The sequence below is a fragment of the Urocitellus parryii genome, chromosome 5, assembly GCF_045843805.1.
Source record: "Urocitellus parryii isolate mUroPar1 chromosome 5, mUroPar1.hap1, whole genome shotgun sequence".
NCBI classification, from domain to species: Eukaryota; Metazoa; Chordata; class Mammalia; order Rodentia; family Sciuridae; genus Urocitellus; species Urocitellus parryii.
In genome coordinates this window covers 210,024,723-210,048,161 of record NC_135535.1, presented here as the reverse complement: position 1 = coordinate 210,048,161, position 23,439 = coordinate 210,024,723, and the positions used below count along the sequence as shown (strand labels likewise).

The 23,439-nt window shown below is 59.4% G+C and overlaps 1 long non-coding RNA gene across 2 annotated transcripts; it reads left to right on the top strand.

Moving 5' to 3' along the window:
* Positions 1-353: 353 nt before the first annotated feature.
* Positions 354-12,634, top strand: LOC144255137 (uncharacterized). 2 transcript variants are annotated; one of them, XR_013343660.1, is made up of 3 exons: positions 354-704; positions 11,523-11,594; positions 11,680-12,634. It is a non-coding gene; the product is annotated as an uncharacterized LOC144255137 (long non-coding RNA). The 2 variants fall into 2 exon arrangements; XR_013343661.1 differs by lacking the exon at positions 354-704 and adding an exon at positions 11,092-11,326.
* The last annotated feature ends 10,805 nt before the right edge of the window (positions 12,635-23,439 follow it).

The following is a 23,439-nucleotide window of genomic DNA, read 5'->3' as shown; positions in this document are numbered from 1 at the left end:
TCAGCGCCCCGTGGAGCCGTGACGTGCCTCCTTCAGCGCCCCGTGGAGCCGTGACGTGCCTCCTTCACTGCCCCGTGGAGCCGTGACGTGCCCCTCAGCGCCCCGTGGAGCCGTGACGTGCCTCCTTCAGCGCCCCGTGGAGCCGTGACGTGCCTCCTTCACTGCCCCGTGGAGCCGTGACGTGCCTCCTTCACTGCCCCGTGGAGCCGTGACGTGCCTCCTTCACTGCCCCGTGGAGCCGTGACGTGCCTCCTTCACTGCCCCGTGGAGCCGTGACGTGCCGCCTTCAGCGCCCCGTGGAGCCGTGACGTGCTGCCTTCAGCGCCCCGTGGAGCCGTGACGTGCCTCCTTCACTGCCCCGTGGAGCCGTGACGTGCCTCCTTCAGCGCCCCGTGGAGCCGTGACGAGTTTGGGTCGTGTTTCGTCGTCTCCTGCAGACACAGCTGTGAACCCTTTGGCATGTTTAGGGTGGAAGGTCCCAATGAGTGGACCAGGCCGCAGGGGTGAGTCTTAACTGTGGGATCTGAGTGTTTAGAGGAAGCCACCAACTGTCTTCTCCAGACTGCCTTCCACCAAACACGTCCCCTTCTCCCACCGCTGTCCGCAGAAGCTGTCCTGGGGCTGGGGGCGCTCACATGAAACTGACACAGACCGCCGGGGACCCGGCAGAAGGCGGCGGCCCTGGACTCAGAGCCGTACTGCAGGTCAGAGCGACAGGGAGGGCCTGGGATCCTGAGAGGTCCCGTCCTCCTGGCGCCACACGTAGGCCTGTGCGGGCCCTGAGTGAGGAAGACGGGGCAGGCAGTGGCCCTTGCTCCTTTCTGCCCAGGGCACCCTGCGGCACAGCCTGGCCCACCAGCACCCTTCCTTGCCTCTGCCCCCTGCCCAGGGCCCAGCAGCCCCCTCCACCAGGACTCAGCTGCAGTCTGCCTGCGGCCAGCCGGCCTTTGCCTCCTTGGCCTCGAGGCTGTGCCTGTCCCTGATGCTGCCAAACTCACCTGGAGCTCACGTCCCTTTCCTCTCTCCTGACCCATTTCAATGTAGGACCAGTTTTGATGCTGGCCTGTCCTCTGTACACAGGGCAGTTAGGCCCTGTTCCCCTGCCCTGGGCATCTGGTTTTATGTCCGCAGTTGAGCCTTTATGTGGGAGGGGGTTGGGGCTGTGGGCACTGAGACACTCAGGCCCCTGGAGACCAGGTGCCCCTGAGCTACCTCCATGCGATGTCTTGGCCTCTCCTTCCCCAGGCAGGCTCTAGGAGAGGACCTGTATCCGTGGGTGGTCTCAGGAACACCTGGCTGGTGGGGTGAGAGGCAGGGGCTTAGTGGAGGGAGGGGGTACGGTGCGGCCACTGAGCTCCATCTCTGCCTGGGGTCCAGAGCACCCTTCGATCCCACGGCTGCCAAGGGGCTGTGGTTGACCTCACTTCCTGATGGCCAAAGGCTGCCGGGGACACAGCTCCTTCTGCTTCCTTTGTGCCCTATGTGTCCCTGGAGGGAACCCTGGGGGTGGGCGGGGTGCCAGGAGGGCCAGCAGGGTGAGTGTGTGGTGTTGGGTGCTGGTGGGGCTTTCCGTGTAGCCCTCAGAGGCTCACCTTGGTGGGATATGGGTGAGGCCCCCAGCCTGACTTCTCTCCTGTGGGTGGCGGGGACCCTTGAGACGCTCTTGGACCCAGGTGGTGCCTTTCAGGTGGACTGCCGCAGAGGCTCCAGGCCCTCTCCTTGACTCCCCCTGCAGCTGACCCTGCGGCCCTGCTGTGATGCACCTGGCTCCCAGCAGACGACACCCACTTCCGCCTCTGGGCCCAGGGGTGTGCTGGTGGAGCAGCTGCTGACTGTCCTGCTGGCCAGGGCCTTCTAGTTTTCTTTTCAGACTTGACAGTGGACTCCAGAGCTGCGAATGGTGCTCAAGCCACCCGCAGTGTCCAGCCCCATGGGACTTTGTTTCCAATCTAAACCTGCAGTGGGGGCGTGGGGGATGGGAGGGGAGTGGGAATCGATAGCAAACGCTGTAACTCCTCAGCTGATCTTCCAGAGGGACAGAAGGAACCGCCAAGAGCAAACCAGAAGAGAATCACACAGCGATATATTTCCAAGAAAAGTTATTAAAATATTGACATTTCATCTGCACAGGCTTATCCCTCAGACGTCCTCCAGACGGCCCTCAGACAGGGCTAATTTAATTACGTTCCACCTGCACCTGCTCGACATCAATCGGATCCTTCCAGAAAGGGCGGCACTTATGTACTTTCGGTTTTGGAGGCTTTCCTAGAACTTACCTCAATTTCCAATGGGCTCTAAGGAATTCTCATTCCTAAAACAGATGAGGGTGAACTTCTCAGGTGATGACGCCGTCCGAGGTGGCAGCCACACAGGTACCTCCTCTGTGGATGGACCCTGCTGGAAAACGAAAGCAGCCTGGAACCAGACGTGAGCCCCGGCCACTCTGGGTGCACTGTGAAGAGCTGTGTGGAGCTCCCTGTTCAAACACTGTCTTTGATGTGATAGTGGGAGCAGCTGTCTTCCTGGGAGGGCCTGGTGAGAAACCGAAGCCTCCCGAGATAGAGCCCAGTCGGGCAGTTTGCAGAAGCAGGTGAAGGAGAAGCTGGAGAAGGAGCTGGAGTGAGCGTCTGCTGACCTGGAAGATGGCGCTCAGCACGTGTGCCCTGTGTGCCCCGTGTGCCCGTGTGTGCATGTGTGTGCCCCGTGTGCCCGTGTGTCCGTGTGTGCATGTGTGTGCAGGAGTACGTGAGAGGACGCACCTGGTGGCTGAACAGAGCCTTCCTCTTCAAGGCACTCACGTGAGCTGCACATCTGGGAGCAGGCGGAGCTGTCCTTTCAGGGTTCTGCTGAGTGCAGCGTTGCCCACTGTCCCGGCTGGACGACCCTCTGGGGAGGGGCCACCCTGTGCTCACCACGAGGAGCCGCAGCACCTCTCCCCAGCAGTGGTGAGAGGAGAACTTTCCTCCAGATGGCGGGTGCACTCCAGGAGCAGGAGCCCGCAAGCGGAGACCGCTGACTTGGAGCACACATCCCGAGTCTGGTCACTCACTCCCTGGCAACTCATTGTCCACCTGGGGAACTGCCTCGCACCTGGGCTATTTCCAGACTGGCCGCCGTGTGGCCTTCAGGCACACAGAAGCCCCCACCTGGGCAGCCCAGGGCAGGCCCCATGGTGCTTCTCCTGGACGTCACCAGGTGGAGGTCTCCGAGAGGTGGAGCCCGTGTGCCCCAGCCGCACCTGTCCCAAGACCCTTGCTGTGTTTTCCTGTGTCCCTCTGGCCACGTGGGTTTCCATTTCCAGCAGGTGGGCCAAGCACTGAAGGGACAGGGCCACCCAGCTGGCTACCACCTCACCAGAGGGCGCAGAGGAGCCTCAGTCCCAGCCCAGGGGGCCAGCTGCCAGGCTGCGTGAGGACCACTCCAGGAGCAAGCCCATCCCCATGGCTGACCCAGGGTCCTTCCCGTGTCTCCAGAGGGTGGTGGGCGGCTGTGCTGACTGTTGGACATGATCCCAGCTGGACAGCATGCCTGCCCAGTGTCCCTGGTGCTCACCACCCCTCCTCTCGTTCCAGCTCGCTCCCTGGCACCCAGCAGGCCGTTGTGCCCTCCAGGGCCCTGCGCCGTGGCAGGTAGGGTCCACCGCTCTCCTGAGGAGCTCACGGATGGAGGAAGAGCAGACACTGTCACGGGTCATTCCCTCACTCTCCCCTTCCTTAGGTTGCATGAAGCAGAATTGCCAAGCACAGGCAGCACCTGGATCCCCTCAGGAGGCCTGGTGAGCACTGCCCGATTCTGGAGAGCAGGGGGCACAACTTCCTCTGGCTGACATCTCGAGCTTCAGGCAGCTGGAAGCATGGGAGGGGCCCTGCACAGTGGTGCCTCGGGTCAGACTGTGCGCTGGGAGCTGGGGCCCCTCAGGATCCCCGGGCTCGCGCATGGGGGTCGACAGCGCTGCCTGGCCTGTGTGTTGACTCCAAGCCCCTCCTGATTCCACGGTCTCCAGCTCCTGGGCTGGGCCTCTCCTGCAGCCTCAGGACACAGCCCTCCACACCAGCCCTGCACAGTCCAGGCACAGCCCACGGGTACCTCTGCTGATGGACACCTCTGCCCATGGCAGCAGTGCCTCTCCCTGTCCTGCCTCCATGCTCCTGTGGGCCCTGGGGACAGCTTCTCTGCCACCACCTGCCCCAGCCTCCACGTCACCCTGAAGGCCCTCCACTCTTCCCTCTGCCAGGAGCTCTGCAGTGTCCCCCCTGCAGCTGAAAGGATTGGCCCCCAGTGCACAGGCCCGGCAGCCTTGGCCCTGCAAGTCCTTTGGGCCATGCTGTCCCCGTCTGCTCCCAACCTGCTCCTCTGATGTTCCCTGCCCTCCAGAAACAAATGTCTTCTCTCCTCCTGCCTCGTCAGCTGTGTGTCCTCAGCCCCACTCTGTCATCAAGCCACGGCAGTTTCCTTCCCCAAAGCCCCAAAGACCGTCTGGACCCTCAGAGCCGCGTGCTCCACCTTCCCCAGGGGTGGAGCCTCCTGGTCTGCCCTCTGTGAGTTTCTGGAGGGAGGGGGGTCCTGGTCACGTCTGCATCCTGTGTCCAGCAGAGCTGATGTGCAGCTAGTTTGTCCCCACCAAATGTCCACCGAGGAAGGACAGAGAAAAGAGCTCCCCTGAGCCGCACACCAACAGAGGGACCTGCTGCGGCACTGGGAGCCTGGCCTGGGTGAGGGAGCAGAACTACCTAGCGCTGCTCGGTGCCACCTGTCAGGGGAGCCAGGGGATGTGACAAAACGGAGTCCTGCAGGTGCTGGGGCCATTACCACAGCACGGCTCCAGGGCTCTAAGTCCCCGAGTGTCCCCAGACCCCAGCTTTAGGCTACCAGGCCACCAAGACTCACTGGCCTCTGTCCCCTCCACCGCCAGGGTGTGTCCCTCAAGATGCCATTGGGGGTGATGTTAGCATTATCAGGGTGACAACAATCATGTTACTTTGAGTGGAATGGTAATTTGGGTTTTAGAGTCAGAGGTCATTTCATTTCGGCCGGGCAGGCATCGATCCCAGCTGATTTAGTGAGAGGGCGGCAGCCCGAGGCCTGGTCAGATCTGGTGGATTTTTGGAGAGGAGCCCAGGACATTATCGCCAACTCCAGGAGACGCACCTGGGGAGTCTTGTCAACACACTCATAAAAATCCAGGGAGTCTCTCCACTGCTCCAAGCCGAAGTCAGTTTCCCCGTGACACTCAGCAGCCACTGCGGCCCTACAGCCGCGGTTTCCTTGATATCAGGAGAACCTTTCCCTGTCTCTGGGCACCAAGATGAGCCACCCCAGGTTCTGGACCATGCCCCAGGGTCTCTCTGGGCCCTGTGCTCTGCTGCGGAGAGCCAGCGCCGCTCCTGGGCGCTCCTGGGAGGGGACAGACCGGCTGGGGTGCTGCCCTCCAGCCTCTGTGTGTGTGGAGCAGGGCTGAGGAGGGCTGCCAGCACACCGTCCCTCAGGCCTCTGGGACTCCACGTGTCACGCGCCAGTGAACCCCTGGGAGCGCGTGAGGAACGGGTCTGCAGAGGGGCCACCTTCACCGTGGGGCCCCACCACAGCAGGCTCCTAGAGACCACCCCTGAAGGCCTGACCGGTGCCAGTGAGGGCGGGGGACAGGGGCTGGTCCACTCACTGCCACCTGCGCAGCTTGTCACTTACACAAGTGGACTCCTGCCAGTGCAGTCCCAGCTGGGCTCTGTGGCAGGGGCTCCTCTGGTCCACCTGTGGGCATGTCCTTTTGCTGGCTCCTCCAGAGACGGTGTGTGGGACGGGCCCCTAGAGCCAGATGACTGTGGGGACAACACCATCACTCCATGATGGCATCTTACACTGAACTGACTTAGAGAATTAAATCTGCCAGGTCCCGGGTGAGGGTGAGTCTTCTCTAGTAGCCATCATCGATGGTTGGCCAGCAGGAAGGGCCCCACACAGGCATGCGATGCCACATTCTTGAAGAAGAGCCAAAGAGTGGTTCTGGAAGGACAGTCCTGTGGGGGTCCTCTGCTTGGAGGCCTTTCTATGGTCTCCTGCATTCACTAAAATGTCCAGGTCACGGGGTGCCAGGGTGGAGTCCAGGCAGGTCCAGGGGCCCTGGCTGTGGAGGAAGGAGAAGTGCTCTGTGGGCATCCCCCTGGCTGCAGGTCCCTGGGAACACTTCCAGTCACACCCAGCACCCGCTGGGTGAAGGGCCGGTGGGTGCCAAACCCTAAGACTTCTGAGGGAGGGAGGCAGAGGGTAGGGAGAGGCAGCAGCAGGAGGACCACCCAGGGTCACGCCCGGCCTGGCTCTGCTGTCAGAAGCACTGAGCCATGGCCCCACCTGGGACTAGGGGGAGCTAGAGTCAAACCAGGTGGATCGGCATGACTGGCGCGTAGACAGCTGTCTCATCATGTTGGGGTTTGGACTTTTAAAAAGACAATACGTTATTGATGAATAGATCTGATGGGACCTGATAAAGCAAAACAGGGAGTTTATTATGACAAGATCAATAGTGTGTGGTTCTATGTGAACGATGACTGCGCTGGGGGGGTGGCGGGGGCCTGCGGGCTGCAGATGGCTCTGCTGCGTCATGGGATGTGCAGCACTTGGGTCCCTGGCTGCAGAGCAGGAGAACAAGGAAGTGACTTGCAGGTCTAAGACGGCTGCGAGCTCAGCACATCTGGAGCCTGTCGGGTTGGCAAGGTCTGGAAGAGAGCCTGTGAGCACGCGGACCACCAGGTTCTGACGGTCTGCGCTGCAAATGGCACAGGAAGCAAGGAGAGTGCCGGCTTCCCCAGAGCTCACAGCGCTGGCTTAGGGGCTCTAAGTTCCGATCTGAGTTGGTCCTCCCTGAGCGTAGGGAATGGATAGCTTGGTGTAATAGATAAAGATACTGAGGTTCAGGGAGGCTAAGTAACTTGTCCAGTTCACACAGCTGGCGAGAGGCAGAGATGGGAGTGCTTTCTCACATGGCTGACCTGAGGGCCCCGCATGACCGTGCTGCCACGGAGAAGGGCCAAGCACTCCTGAAGCTGTTACCGGAGGTGGAAGGGGTGGCTGCGATGTCCATGTCACTGTGTGCTTGATTTTATCATGAACTAGTGTCGGGCGCTGCCCTGGATGCAGATGCCTTCAGGTCCTGAGGCACAGGGTTCTGGACCATGCTTGCCTTCAGTCGGGCCCGGTAGTGCCAGGTCGCGGTAACTTGGGCGTCACCCCAGCTCGGATCACGAGGCGTGGCTCCAGGAAGAGGTGTCACCCGCGGGGGCTGAGCCACACTCACCTGTTCCTTTGTGACCCACCCCTTTTCCCTTTTGGGGATGGGATGTTCATGGAACCTCCCTGGGGTGTCCCCTCTATGATAATAAGGAATTCCGTGGCTCTCTTTCCACCGACCCTGGAGATCAGAGAGCTGCCTCTGATTGGAAAAGGTACTTTGTGGTTGCGTGTCTTCCTGGTGGTTTTCTGACGTCGCTGGAGTAGTCAGATGTTGAGAACCAGCATTAGGTCGCCAGCTAGGAGAGATGGCGAAAAACTAGGTTAGAACCACAACGGGATCTGAAGGTTCTAGAAGTGACTTTCATGGCATCCTGCCACGGGGTGGGAGTGAGTCGAGGATGAGGCTGTGTCATCGGCCTGGGTACCCGGCCTGGCAGGGCCCTGGAGAATGGGTGTTCAGGAGGTGTTACATACAGGTGTGGTCCAGCACCAAGGGAGCACGGCACCCTGGGAAGCTCTTCCTCATCACCAGCACAAGTCCTGACGGAGCCAGGCCCCGCGTGGTGAGGTGGTGGACCTTTGAGGGTGGGGCCTCTTGGGAGGGCTGAGGTCCCTGGTAGGTGGTGGGCCCCAGCCCCTCCCTCTCTCACACCTCCCAGTCTCAGGAGCAGCTTGGCTTCTCCATGAGCCGCTGCCATGACCTGCGGCCTCCCCATGGCCCACGGCACCGGGGCCACGCCTCGCGGACCAAAACGTCCCACGGAATCCTTTGTCTCAGTGGATCGTCTTCGGTGTTTGCGGTAGTGGGGAGGCTGACTCAGGGTCACGGTTCTTCCCCACCTCAGAGGACAGCCCCCAGGTGTGGTCCTGGTGACGTGGAGCTTCGAATCTGCCCCGTTCCTGCTCTTCCTACAGCCAGGTCTCTCCTTGCTGAAGGACACCTTCTGAGCCCCCCTGGAGAGGTCTGTGCTGCACACTGCCTGGGTGCTTCCTGCGCTGCTGCAGCGTGGCCAGGAGCAGACTTCCCAGCAGTCGGTGCTGCCGGGGGTCTGCAGCCAGGCCCAGGGACGTCCCTCGGGGTGGCGTCTGTCCTGGCCCCCTCGCCAGCCCCGCATCCTCTTCCCAACAGGCAGCACCTGCAGCGCAGTCTGGACCGGCCAGGCCAGAAGGACCTGGGTGGGTGTGGGTCCCCACATTCTTCACCCAGGGCCGCTGCTCTGGTCTGAGGTGTGCGATGGATCTGGATTTGCCGTCGGCCTCTCTGGCTCTTTCTGCTGGGCCTGCTGGAAGGAAGGCCCTGGCTCTGCCTGGATGAGCCATCTGCCTGTGTGGCCAGCTTCCTCTCCCACCTGTGGTGCCCTCCTGGGGCTGGGAGGACGTCCCCAGCTCTTGAGCTGGAGCTCTCTACGCCAACTGGGGGCTCTAAAATACTGACTTGACACTCGAGCAGCCATCTGATAAGATTCGCTTTCCTGTACTTCCTCTTACCGGACTTCCCCCACCCCTTAGTGACCTGCCCCATGCTACCATAACCCTAAGCCAATCCACGATGACAGGACCCTTGACTCTGGAAAGCCCCACGGTGCCATCGACCTAAGCCAATCCCATGCTATTCCCATGGGCCTAGCTCTGAGGCAAGCACCCCCCGCCAATCCCACAGCACCCGGCTCCCACTCCAAACTACTACCCCACCAAAGCTGGACCCCCGAATGCCACAGTCTGGCTGGGCAAAATGACTGGGAGGTGACAAGCAACTTGAAGGTTGAAGCGGAACTGCTTTATTGCGGAACAACAGCGGTATACACACCTAACTGATGACACCCAGCTTGACTCAATCAGCATCATCCAGATACAGCAGTTGGCCAATAAGGAGTCCCCACCAACTCAATGGCTCGGTGGTGCTGCCTCACAAACCTCTCCTCCTGGCAAACTGCTGGGTGCCATCTGGACTGGATTTGCGGTCCCCAACACCCGAACATCTCGGGGCCTCTCTCCTCTCTAGGGAGATGGCCTTTATGTCAGCTCTGACAAACCCTCATGTGGCTCTCTGCCTGGTCTCCGTTTGGATTGGGGGCAGGGGGAAGGGATCTCCGGTGACTGTCCCGCAGGGCTCTGTCTTGGTCTTCCTGCTCAGGGCAGTGCTGGCCCCTGTGGTTTGCGCCATCCACTCACCTACCACAGGAAGAAATTAGATGGTGCCACCAGAGCTCCTGGCCGCATCACGCCGTCTGGAGAAAGCGCTGTGGGGTGGCGGGGTGCTGCAGTGAGAACCCTGGCTAAAGGGTCTTGTGTGTCTCCGTCACCTATGGTCACGCTCTGAGTGCTGGTCTGCTGCGTGGCCTTTTTCAAGAAATCCTGCTGTCTCACCATTTATGATGTGTGCCCTCCTGCCACCCCGGGGCCTGTCCTCTTCTCCTTTCATGCTCCTAGGGCCTGTGTCTGGAGGTGCCAGTCACCACCTACCACATGGTTAAAGGGCTGTTCAGAAAGCAGTGTTACACGCATGACGTTGGGATCCCAGTCACTGCGGTCCAGGGTGAACCAAGGTGATCTTCCTGTGCTTCAACCTGATCTCCCCTCTTGACCCAGCGCGCCCTTGGCCGCGTCCTCCCCGCCCACCTCACAGCCATGCCTGCTTTCCATGCTCTCAGGCCTGTCTCTGCCTCGATTGACCACTCTCTTGAGGCACCAGCCTCTTCTGTCTGAGGCCTGCCTTCGGCCTAAGCTGCACCCTTTAGGATTTCCGTGCCTAAGGTCCTTGGGGTGTTCCAAGTTGCAAAAATGCCACAAATTCTTCCCCTTCCAAGTCAGTTTCTCCACCCTGTGGAGCTGCTTGGAAGTGTGACGGGAGCGGAGGCTTGTCAGGCAGGTGCACGGCGTGGCTTGCTCCCCGGCTATGTACTGCACCCAGAGACCACACTGAGAATGAGCCCCAGCAGGACCCCTCTTGGGGATGAAGTGTTCCAAAGAGGAGAGTTGAGTCCCCAACCATCAGTGTGCCCACCAGCAGGCAGGGAGGGAGACGTCCTGGCCCCCAGCAGCTGACTGCAGGCCGCCTGGCTGCAGATGCAGGAAGGTCTCACCCAGGCACTGCCTGCAGAGTCAGGAGGGGTCACTCCCTGAGCTTCCAGGGGGAATGTTTTGCAACAAAAGCTAATACACATGGTGCAGACTTAGTTTCATCTGCCTAAAATATCTTTATTTGTCTTCATCCTAGAGAGTTCTAGAATTGGCATAAAACTCCAGGCTGAAAGTCCTGAACACTTTGAAGATGCTGCTCAATCACGGTCCCCTCCGTTTGCTGCTGGTGGCCCGTGGTTAGCTGGGTCTCCTCCTGTGAGCTGTCCCTGGTATCCCCCAGCCCCAGGCCATTTCTGGATGCTTTCAAGTTTTTTTCATTGTCTTTGATTTTTCTCGGTTTCACGATGTTGCACTTGGGATGAACTTTGTACCCTGATTGGGATTGGGGGAAATTTGGGGATCTGGTGACTGCCGTTTTCCCATAATTTGGAAAAGTATCAGCTCTTATCTCTCATTGTCTCTTTCCCATGTTTCTCTTGTTCCCTTTTGAAGTCCAAATCTCTGCACAGTGGCCCATGGCAGTCTCTCTGTAGCCCACCCTGGCTCCATGCTTGTGCCCTACGCTGTGCCTCTCGGGACTGTGTTCAGATAACTCTGACCCACACTACATGTCCCTCTTCTACTGTCCATTCTGCCTCTGCTTCATTCACATTTAGGGGAAGTTTCGTAATTTTTCAAGCCATCTTGTTCCCTGCTAATACATTTAAGCTTCCTTTTGAAGCTTCCCTTGAATTTTTAAGACATATTAAAATTTTAGTGCACACGTCTGATGTTCTAGTGTCTGAAGTCTCACGAGTCCATTCCGCTTCCCTGATCACTGGTGCTCTCTCTACTCCAGTGCCGTTGTCTGAGGGTCTCGTCTTCCTAGGAGGAAGCTGGGCTGGAGCGGCGACCCCCCAGGGAGGACCTGCCCCCTCCTTCCTCTCCTGCTCCTTGTTCTTCTCTCGACACCCGAGCCACTCCGGTTTCCCTGAGGTCTTGGGGTCACGCAGCCCGGGTGGGGACCTGCTGTGTGGCCTGGGTGAGGAGGCAGGGTGCAGGACGACAGGCAGCCTCTCTCTGCCCTCTCTGGGTGCCAGGCTCACCCTCATTCTTCCCCACACCCTCTGCCCAGCCCAAGGAGGGTCCCGGGTGTTCCTGTGGGCAAGGGCTGAGTACAGTCCTCCTTCCCGCGATCTCTTCTGTGATTTTAATGTTTTATGCTTTTTTTTCTGCAGTGGCACATGTAGTTGGCAGCAGAGGAGCTGATGGGAGCCTGGAATCGGGTTCAACCTGGCCACAAGTTCAAGGTTAGACTCTGGAGCCTGCACTCCAGTAGGGACTATTTTGTGGGCAAAAAATCTTCCAATTAAGAATTGACGGGTTTCCCCACAGGGCTCCGTGCTCCGAGGGCTTCATCCTCCGAGGCTCCCGTTCAGCTGATGAGGACGTGGGTTTGGCCGTCTGTGTGGATCTCTCAGGTGATAGCTGTTATCTCCAGTAAAGGGCCGCTCTGTGCCTCGTTCCTGGTCTGCAAACATCTCTGGAGCGTCCTAGGTGCTGGGCTCTGGTGTGTAGGTGGAGCACCAAGCCAGGTGACCCCTCCCCTTGGACCTGTCAGCGGTCACTGATCTCTGGAAGTGAAATTTACAGGCCAGGGGCTGGTCAGAACTCCTGGGGGAAGACAGTAGGGTTATCCCTGGCCACCGGGGTGCTTGGAAATGAATATTTGCACCCTCAGCCAAGCTCTGGTGAAGTCTAACTTCATTGCGCTACTCTACTTGCTCCTGATGGGAGGGGACGATGGCTTCCTCCTACCTCTAGCCGGGGGACCTTCAGGTGTGTACCAAAGTCCCTGACTGGCCGACCAGCTTTGGCTGGCTTCGGTCGAATGAAGACAGACTGCATGGAGTGATCGCTGAATCTAAAACTGTACCACAAGTTCTCTGGGAGTCGGGAAAGGTACTCAGCTCATAAAAGCACATTTCTAGCTACCACGTGTGCTGCGTTTTCTAATTTAGAAAGCGCTTCATCTCCTGGGTGTTGGTGGAAATCAAATGAGCATGCACGCTGGGGCCTGAGGCTCTCACGGTTCCAGAACAGCTCTGCAGCTGGGGAGATGCGCCCCACAGTCCCAGCACAAGGAAAGCTAAGGGGAAGGCGGGACTCAGGTTTTTTGAACTTTAAACTTTGCATCTGCAGCTACAAGGGAGATGCCTGCAAGCTGTGCTGACCTGTGGTTGGGGAGACGAGGGTGTGGCCCTGTAGGGCTCCTCCTGGCCCTGCCTGGTCCACTCTGGAGGTATTTGGGTGTCAGTATGCTGACTGCTGTCTGAGGTCACGGGTGTCCACAGATAACTTTTTTAAAAGCCAAAAATCATATATTTCCATAAGATTATAAAATGAACATACTTCGTGGTTTTTATTTACCCCATTAGTTAATGAGGATATGAAAACCAGTTCCTGCGAGAACCGGAGGCCAGCTGCCACAGGAGGGCAGGGGGGAGGGCAGCCGCCACAGGAGGGCAGGGGGGAGGGCAGCCGCCACAGGAGGGCAGGGGGGAGGGCAGCCGCCACAGGAGGGCAGGGGGGAACTTCCCGCGGGGAGCAGGGGTGTCCTGTGGGTCCGTGGCGCCATCTTCAGCACAATCTTCTCTAGGAGAGTCGCAGGTGCTGTTCTGGGCAAGACCCTCTCCACCACGAGCAGCCTCCCACGTGCCCACTGCTGTCTCCAGGGAGCTGGAGATGGCCCAGCCTAAGGCCTGGCGCGGGTCTCCACAAAGTCAGATAACCTGGAGCGCTGGGCACCACCTGTCACATTGAAGGACACTGAGTAACCTGCTGTTCCATCTCAAAGTTTTTGCTGACATGGGTCACGCGTAGAAACCACGGGGTGGGTGGGGTGTCAGCTGGCTTTTTATCACTGCGACCAAAACACCGGACAGGAACGACCTAGAGCGGGGAGAGCTTCTTTTGTCCTGGCTCAGAGGGTCCTTCCGAGGCCAGCCGACTCCATCCCCGGGGCCTGTGGTGAGGTACAGCCTCGTGGTGGACGGCCCTGTCAGGAAGCAGCTCAGCCCACGACAGCCAGGAAGCAGAAGACAGAAAGCGAGAGTCAGGAGCCAGGGACAGAGTATGCTGTCCCCAAGCATGCCTCAGGGACCCTGCACATGACACAGGCTCACCCAGCCTGGCAGCGTTGCCAGGCAGCAGTGCACTCACCCTCTGTGGCTCCATGCACGGCTGGCCTCTCTAATGGGCTCCTCCTGGGCCCTCTGCCCACTCAGAGCTACCCACTCGCTGACCGGTGGTTCTGTGAAATGCCCAGACACCTCCAAGTCGCAGGCTTCACTTCAGTTGTGGGGCAGTGGGGCCCCATGGCCAGCCGTGGCAATGGTGAACTCTGCCTCCCTGTTTCCTGGACCACCCTCTCTGCTGGCCAGCACCTGTGGCCAGCTTGGCCTGCGAGTCTCAGCCTGCCTGTGGGGTCCTCGCCTGGGGCTGACGACCAAAGCCTGAGCTCAGACAGTGGCTCGGGCAGGAAGGGCAGGCGCTCCCTGGACGGAGGGTGGGTTTGCGCGCACAGCTCCAGGACCTTGGAGAGCAGGCTCTTCTGCTCTGTCTCTGCTGCCCTGCTGTGGAGCCTCCACCTCCGGAGCAGCAGGAGGACCCCAGGGCCTGCTTGGCCAGGGGCTGGCTCCCTAGAGGGGCTGCCCAGCCTTCCGTGTGGGGCAGGAGCCCTCTGAGGCCTCTCTTCCTCTGCACCACAGCCCCCCATAAGCGTGAGGACCCCCTCCAGCCCCACACTCCCGGGCAGGCTGCTGGCATCTCTGCTCCTGCCTGTGGACATCCCACTGCTCAGACATCTGTCTGTCCTTTGAGATGGATTTCAACGTTTCATCTAAATTCGCGTTCCTATTTCATGTCCCGGAATGAGGACGTCTTTCATCTCTTCCTTCTTAGGAACACTTGGGAACCACAATGGTCCGGGGCATGGGGGGCTTCGAGCTGCAGCTCACCAGCCGCGTTCTCTCAGGTCTGAGGTGTCTCTAGCCGCCTGGGTGCAGAGCTGAGGGGATAACAGTGAATTCCCCGGGGTGGTGGCGTCGTGCTGCGGAGCCCCGGGAATCGGCCTCCGGGAGGACCCTGGGGAAGGGGCTGGGGCGAGGCGTGGCAAGTCAGGGACAGATTCCACTTAGGTTTCAGTGGAACTGTGCAGGTCTGAGCTTGTCCCTGCTCTTCTGGGCGTGGGTGCCAGTCTCCTGAGTGGCTGGCTGGGCATCTGTGCAGCTGCGATGGCCCCAGGCTCCACAGGAGCCCTCTGTGTGACTCTGTGTGGAGTCTGTGGGGTGGGGATCCACTGGGGGGCTTGGCCAGAAAGCACCCTGTGAGCCTGTCTGCGTGCCATCGCCTCTGGGTCCCAGCATTTTTCAAATGTGACAGTCGTGTTGAGACATGGAGAGAGATGTGACTGCAGGCTCCGTGGCTGTGAAATGAAGTAGCTATTTCAAGGAGTGCAGATCTCACGGAAGGGAGAGCAGAGTCCAGAGGTGTTCCCGGTTGTCTCCAGAGTAGAAGGGGAGACCTGGGCTAGGCTACAGGCAGGACCAGGCTGAGCCTGGCTTCCCAGTCTGTTGAGAGTTGAAATCAAGTCAAGATGGCGCCTGGCACTTTGCCAGGAGGAGTGGTTTGTGAGCAACGCCAGTGAGCCATGAAGATGATGAGGATTCCTTATTGGTTGGCTGCTGTATCTAGATGATGCTGCTTGAGTTAAGCTGTGTGTAACTAGTTAAGTACATATATCTCTGCTGTCCGGCAGAGAAGCGGCTCCTGCTATCTCGGGTGCCTGCTACTTTGAGTTCTCGCTCAGTTCCTGCTGAGTTCACTCGCAATAAAGTTGTTCCCGCTTGAAACTTCAAGCTCCTTGTCACCTCCCGGTTATTTAGCCCAGTGGGACTAGGGCACAAGTCACTCTTCTGTGTCCAGATGGTGTCCAGGGCAAGACGAGGAACCCTGGGCTGATTTGGCTCCTGGCAGGGAACCAGAGCTATAAATCTGGCAATGACCCCAGGTGTGGCAACGTCCTGTACTTCTCTTCCCTGGGGCACCTCCTGAGCACATCCTGGTGGAGCAGAGTGGGGCCCGGGGCCTCTTCAGTGGATGAGCTTTGGATGAGGGGTACCTGCAGTCCATTTCCAGTGACCCTCTGGCTCCTGGGGCTGGGCTGCTTAGAGATGCCGCCTGGATTTACTGGCCCAGCCACCTGGATGAGCCACTGTGGAGAGTGGCTGGGGGGATGTGACCATGCTGGCGTCAGCCTGGGTCCTGGCTGGAGGTGGGCAGCCTCTGCACCCTCCAGGCGCTCACCTGCTATGCCCACCCGCAGCCTCCCCTGCGTGTCTCAGAGGAGGAGAGTGAAGCCTGGGTCTGACTTCAGGACAGCGGCCACTGTGGCCCTGCTCACCTGCACTTCCCACCGTCAGGTGAGTTTCAGGAGGGGCATCTCTGCCCCCTTATAAGAAACGAAGATGTCTTTTGGTGGTGGGTGCCAAAGCACTCCCCTGCCCTGGGAAGCTCTCCTGCAGGTACCTGGGTGCTGGACAGGAAATCCAGAGCCTGTTCCATTTAGCTCTGTCACTTGCCTGAGTTTCCATGGAAACCACCAGGTAGCTGGGAGCACAGGCCCGTGCAAGTTTTCAACATCATTATTTCAAGGGCCCTCCCTCCCGCTTCCTTGCCTGTATCCACACGACCATTACCATGGAAACTAGAGAGGAAACCACCGGAATGAGAGGGTGACCATCTCCCATGTCGTCTGCAGAGGTCGGAGAGGAGGGGAAGGGACTGGAAGTGGGGCAGTGGATGGAGGCCCCAGTGCTGCCCGGTTGGGAGGCCTGGCTGGAGGCGGGGGTCCTACTTAGATGCAGGTGGGCAGGAAGGGGACTCGGGCCGCCCTCCGTCTTTGATGTCTCTTCTGCCGTTTTTGATGAATGGCTCTGGCCTTTGGAGTGGTGCCTTGGGGCCAGAAAGGGAGAGAGATGTTCAATGGAGCTTTTTCCCCATAGAGCACCTGATGTGAATCCCCAACCCTCACATGGGACCTTCCAAAGCCTGATGGTCCCCCAGACACATCCCAGCCCAGGAGGGTGGCAAAGAGCCCTGTCCTCAGCAGGATCAGGGAGTGGACAAGTGGACACATGAGAACTGGGAGGTGAGCACCCAGCTGCTCGGCCCTCAGCTTTGGTTCTCAGTTCTGCAGCCCCCACTGATGCTGTGGGCGAGCACGTCAGCTAAGGGCAGAGGAGACTGAGGTCCCCCGGAGGCCTTTCCAAGCCTTGGTCACTGGTGGGTGGAGCCCAGAGAGGCAACAGTGAGCCCGGAAGGGGCTGCCACTGATTCCCAGGGCCTCTGAACTGCCACCCCCCAGTTGTTCGTGAATTCAGTTCATGCGCTCTCCTTAGTGGGCCGACTAATGTCCCTCCCCAGAGACATGCCCACCTGGCGCTGTGAAGGTGACCTTATTCAGAGTCGGGATCTTCATGGATTGGTTAAGTTAAGGACCTTGAGATGAGATCCTCCTGGATTTAGAATGGATAGCATAGCAGAGATCCGTGGTTCAACAATAACTAGTTGGTGATTTCAATTTTAATGGATAGAAGACTAGATATAAGACAAATAATGAAACAAAGAATTGGCCAGCACTGTAAATGCACTTTTGCTAGCAGACACACAGAAAATAGTCACTTAGCATCAGCAGAGGGTAGTTCTCAAATGCACATGGAACACTCCTCAGGATACACCATACATCAGGCCTCAGTGACTTAAAGAAATCATACAAAATCTCTCTTAACCACAATGGAATAAAATTGGAAAACAACATGAGAAAGAAATTTCAAATTAAGTGTGCAAATTAAACAACATGCTCCGAAATGACCAGGAGGTCAAGTGACTCACAAAGGAGGCTGAAAATGCTGGATGAACGAAAAAGACAACGGAGCACGTGAAACTCGGTGCGCCAAGCTGCTCAGAAGGCGGTGTGTACTGTGCCCGCCTCCACCAGGATGCAGAGATCTCCATGCAGAAGCCGACCTCCCACCTCAGGAAACCAGAATAAGGGGAACTGAGCCAAAGCAGAGGGGAGGACATAGGTCAGAGAGAAAAGAGCTGCAGTATGGAGTAGAAAAGCAGCGGGCCAACAAGCCCTGACGGCTGTCGGAGGAGCTCCACAGAAGGCGCACAGCGTTTGCTGATTGACCGAGGAAGGCCACAGAGAAGACTCCAGTTGCTGAAGTGAGGCTGAGAGGGGCGTTGACGCCAGCCTCACGGAACAGGAAGGGTGCTGACGTCACACTTGCACAATTGTGTTTCACAAATCGCATGGCAGATGAGGTGGGAAATTCCTAAAAAGACAGCAATCCGAGGGGACCCAGGGAGAAAGCGCAAGTTGTGGTAGACATACAGTGAGGGAAGAGACCGGCCATTTAAACCCTGTCGCCAAAGAATGGCTGGACTCACTGGCGACTTCTAGTGAATATCAAAGAGGTATCGACTCAGACGCTTCTCAGAGTCTTCCCAGAAGTGGAGGAGGAAGGAGAGCTCCCCAGCATATTCCCCGATCCCAGGTCCCCATGCTCCCAAGTGACCAGGTCACCCGAGATGAGAGCTGTGGACACAATCCTACGTTCACGCACACACCAGCGGACAGACTCCAGCGACCCAGGATGGACAGCACCAGGGAGGTGGACTCAGTGAAGCCATCAAGGTCAGCAGCACAAGCAAGCAGAGTCCAGTGACGCAAACCCATGGTCAGCACTGTGACCAGGTAGAGTCCAGAAATGCCCAAGGAGAGTCGGCATCTCGACCAGGTGGAGTCCTGACCTTGACCAAGGAGTCCAGTAACACCCAAGGAGGGTCAGCACCATAACTAGGTAGAGTCCTCAGTCACCCAAGGAGGGTGAGCATGGTGACCAAGTGAAGTCCAGTGACACCCAAGGAGGGTGAGCATGGTGACCAAGTGAAGTCCAGTGACACCCAAGGAGGGTGAGCATGGTGACCAAGTGAAGTCCAGTGACACCCAAGGAGGGTCAGCATGGTGACCAGGTAGAGTCCTGAGTCACCCAAGGAGAGTGAGCATGGTGACCAAGTGAAGTCCAGTGACACCCAAGGAGGGTCAGCATGGTGACCAGGTAGAGTCCTCAGTCACCCAAGGAGGGTCAGCATGGTGACCAAGTGAAGTCCAGTGACACCCAAGGAGGGTCAGCATGGTGACCAGGTAGAGTCCTCAGTCACCCAAGGAGGGTGAGCATGGTGACCAGGTAAGAGTCCTGAGTCACCCAAGGAGGGTGAGCATGGTGACCAAGTGAAGTCCAGTGACACCCAAGGAGGGTGAGCACCTCGACCAAGGGAACTGAATCCAGACATGTGAGGTTTTTGAGCATCTGAAAAATCAGTGTCATTGTCACGTAACAAACCCACAGGATCTCCACACAGACCCAAGGGAGAACTGGAGGGCATCCATTGCCCTTCCATGAACAATGAGTGGACAGACGGGTGGATGAAGGACCTCTGTGGCCCCCCAGGGCTTGCTGAAGGGCTGAGTGGCCCCCAGGGCTGGGCTGGCCCGGCCCAGGTGCAGGGCTCACAGTGTGCAGAGAAGGCAAACAGACCTAGAAGTGATCAGGGCACTGGTGGACTGGGTGACAGCCACCCGTCATGGCGTGGAGCTTTTCCTGGGGTGACGCTGTGTGATACGGTCAGACAGCTGTGGCATTCACAGCTCTGAGTCTGCTCAAACCAACACTGTACACTCTTAACAGTGAGTGCCATGTTTGTGAATTCTGTCTCCATGAAGCCGTTTACACAAACCAAAAATTTCGTGGAGATGGACCTCTTTAGATTCTGTATGTGAGTGAGTCACAGGGTGCTCGTCTTCCCGGGTCTGGCTTCTATCACTCAGCCTGCGTCCCCACTGCATGGCTATCACAGGAAGAGGAGAATGGGGGCTGCGGGAGGCTGGTGGGGGGAGGAGGGTGGCCCAGGAACGTGGTGATCAGAGTGAAGCTTCAGTGACTCGGAGGAGGAAGGTTTAATGGTCTCTTGCACCGCATGGTGGCCGCCGTTCCTAACAATGCATGGTACACCTCCAAGTCGCTAAGAGAATGGATTTTTAATGTTCTCAGCACGAAGAAAGGCAAGTTGGTGAGGTGATGGATACATTAATTAGCCTGATTTAGTTTCCATAATGTAGACATAGGTCAAAATTTCAGATATGCCCATGGATCAATTCAAGTTCAGAAACTGCCCAGTGAAGGGACTTGGGGTCTTAGGAAATTTAATTCATGAGGCAAATTCAGATAGCTCTGAACCAGTGTTCCAGCAAGGCACGCCTGAGGGGGACGGTCAGGCAAGCAGGGCTGATTTACTGCAAAGCAGCGAAAATCCCCTTGGGGAAACTTCCAGGAGTATTGAGAACAACCGGCTGCGAGGCTGTGGAATCAAGAAAAGAACATGTGGTCTGAGTACCATGGGGAGAGCAGGAGACCCCACACCTCCTGATTTGCACCATGTGCCTCTGGGCAGCGTGAGGACCTGAGGTCAGATGCCTGGGGTCACAGCCAAGGGACAGTTGTTCCCACTGCAGGCAGCCGTCTTGTGTCCTGCCTCTGGGATGGCCGACTCCACCTCGGGCCATAACATCTTCATCCTGACCTCCCTTTTATTTCACATTCCCATAAACATACTAATTTGTCAAATAAAAACACAAACAACAGTCAGTCTAAGGGTGAGTAGCACATCAATAAGAAACAAGCTTCGTTGGATTAAAGAAACCAGGCTGCACCATGAGGTCAGAGCGCAGGGTGCTGGTTACCTTGCAGCTGGGGCTGGGGCTGGTCATGGTCTGTGCCTGGCTCCAGGTGGACCATGTGGGTGTGCGTAGTGCTGAGTGCTGGCCGAGCTCCTCACGTAAGATACATACATGTTGGATTCTGATGAAAGGTTTAGAGATATAAACGAGAGCAAGTGGGTTTTGTTCTCATGTCCAGTCTCTTGTGTGGCCCGGGGGTGGTGGCCAGTCCTGGCACAGGACCACTGTGCACCTGGGGAATGTGGCAGGAGCGCTCTGGGGTGTTGGTCCCCCTGCACCATGGAACCAGCACCTAGGAGAGGAAGTGTGGAGAGTCCACCAGGACAGGGAGAGTCCACCAGGGGCAGGGAGAGTCCCCCAGGGCAGGGAGAGCCCACCAGGGGAAGGGAGAGTCCACCAGGGGCAGGGAGAGCCCACCAGGGCAGGGAGAGTCCACCAGGGCAGGGAGAGTCCACCAGGGCAGGGAGAGTCCACCAGGGGCAGGGAGAGCCCACCAGGGCAGGGAGAGTCCACCAGGGCAGGGAGAGTCCATTGGGCAGGGAGAGTCCACCAGGACAGGGAGAGTCCACCAGGGGCAGGGAGAGTCCACCAGGGCAGGGAGAGTCCACCAGGGGCAGGGAGAGCCCACCAGGGCAGGGAGAGCCCACCAGGGCAGGGAGAGTCCATTGGGCAGGGAGAGTCCACCAGGGGCAGGGAGAGCCCACCAGGGGCAGGGAGAGCCCACCAGGGCAGGGAGAGCCCACCAGGGCAGGGAGAGCCCACCAGGGGCAGGGAGAGCCCACCAGAGCAGGGAGAGCCCACCAGGGCAGGGAGAGCCCACCAGGGCAGGGAGAGCCCACCAGGGCAGGGAGAGTCCACCAGGGCAGGGAGAGTCCACCAGAGCAGGGAGAGCCCACCAGGGCAGGGAGAGTCCACCAGGGCAGGGAGAGTCCATTGGGCAGGGAGAGTCCACCAGGGCAGGGAGAGTCCACCAGGGCAGGGAGAGTCCATTGGGCAGGGAGAGTCCACCAGGGGCAGGGAGAGTCCACCAGGGGCAGGGAGAGCCCACCAGGGCAGGGAGAGTCCCCCAGGGCAGGGAGAGCCCACCAGGGCAGGGAGAGTCCATTGGGCAGGGAGAGTCCACCAGGGGCAGGGAGAGTCCACCAGGGGCAGGGAGAGCCCACCAGGGCAGGGAGAGTCCACCAGGGCAGGGAGAGCCCACCAGAGCAGGGAGAGCCCACCAGGGCAGGGAGAGCCCACCAGGGCAGGGAGAGCCCACCAGGGGCAGGGAGAGCCCACCAGGGCAGGGAGAGCCCACCGGGCAGGGAGAGTCCACCGGGCAGGGAGAGTCCACCAGGGCAGGGAGAGCCCACCAGAGCAGGGAGAGCCCACCAGGACAGGGAGAGCCCACCAGGGGCAGGGAGAGCCCACCAGGGCAGGGAGAGCCCACCAGGGCAGGGAGAGTCCATTGGGCAGGGAGAGTCCACCAGGGGCAGGGAGAGCCCACCAGAGCAGGGAGAGCCCACCAGGGGCAGGGAGAGCCCACCAGGGCAGGGAGAGTCCACCAGGGCAGGGAGAGTCCACCAGGGCAGGGAGAGTCCACCAGGGGCAGGGAGAGTCCACCAGGGGCAGGGAGAGCCCACCAGGGCAGGGAGAGTCCCCCAGGGCAGGGAGAGCCCACCAGGGCAGGGAGAGTCCATTGGGCAGGGAGAGTCCACCAGGGGCAGGGAGAGCCCACCAGGGGCAGGGAGAGCCCACCAAGGGCAGGGAGAGCCCACCAGGGCAGGGAGAGTCCACCAGAGCAGGGAGAGCCCACCAGAGCAGGGAGAGCCCACCAGGGCAGGGAGAGTCCACCAGGGCAGGGAGAGCCCACCAGGGCAGGGAGAGTCCACCAGGGCAGGGAGAGCCCACCAGGGCAGGGAGAGTCCACCAGGGCAGGGAGAGTCCACCAGGGCAGGGAGAGTCCACCAGGGGCAGGGAGAGCCCACCAGGGCAGGGAGAGTCCACCAGGGCAGGGAGAGTCCATTGGGCAGGGAGAGTCCACCAGGGCAGGGAGAGTCCACCAGGGGCAGGGAGAGTCCACCAGGGCAGGGAGAGTCCACCAGAGCAGGGAGAGCCCACCAGAGCAGGGAGAGCCCACCAGGGCAGGGAGAGTCCACCAGAGCAGGGAGAGCCCACCGGGGCAGAGCTGCAGCCAGGCTCCCACAGAGAGCTCAGGTTTGGCCCCTTCAAGGCCTGCTCAAGCCACCTCCTTTGGGAGGCCTTTCTGGGCTTCCTCCTCCTTGGTCTGGGACACCACTGCTGGCTGTGCTGCATGTGGCCACTCATGGTGCCCTGTCCCCTGCCCTCCAGGCCTGGGAGAGACTCTGGGGATGGGCAGTGTCTTGTCCATGCTGTAATCCCGGCCCCGGCCCGTGCTCGGGAGGAGCGTCTGTTGAACGAACGCAGGAGCCCAGTGTTCTGCTGGCGGGGAGGCACAGCTCCACGCTCTACCCTCCTCCAGCCGAGCTCGGCTGCCTCCCCGTCTGGAGCCTGCTCCTGTGTTCTGCGTGGAACCCACACGGCCTTCCAAGGGGAGAGGAAGGGCACGGTGGCCTTCCTTGGGTCCTGTGACCTCTCGGGGCAGCTGGACGGCAGGTCACCCGGTGTGGATGGCACAGGATCTGCACACCTTCTGAAGCAGGCAGGGGCCTGCACCCTGCCCGACTCTTCACGGGGTGACTGCCACCCTGAGGCCTTCTGTATACAGGCACACCCGGGTCGCGCCTTGGGTGTTGGTCAGCCTGTCGTCCCTGTGACCAGTACCTGACAGGAACCACCAGAGCGGGAGGCGTTAGAGGTTCAGCCATGGTGGGCCGCTCCGGTGCTCTGGGCCCGAGGGAGGCAGAGCAGGATGGTGAGAGGGTGTGGTGTAAGAGGCAGCTCGGGAGGTGACAGCCAGGAAGCAGAGAGCCCCCGAGACCGGCCTCCTCAGCCACACCCACCTGGCCAGGGCTGTTCCTGTGCTGGTCCGTCATGGACGCCCCAGGTCTGCCTCTCCCCCAGTCCACAGAACCACTGCCTGGGTGGCCCTGGGCCCCTGCTGGGTTCTGGACGCCCACACTCATCTGTCCATGGGTGGGAGGGTCAGCACCTCTGTGCTTCTCCCTGCATGAGTAGACCCCAAATCTGCCTCCTCGGCCAGGGGTCCCCAGGGTCCCCCAGCCTCATAATTCCTTCTTCCAGGACAACTGGCCTGTGTGGGCTCCTGGAAGTGGACACATGGCTTCCTGGGTGGCTGAGGCCTGGCTGCAGGGACCCAGGCGGGTTCC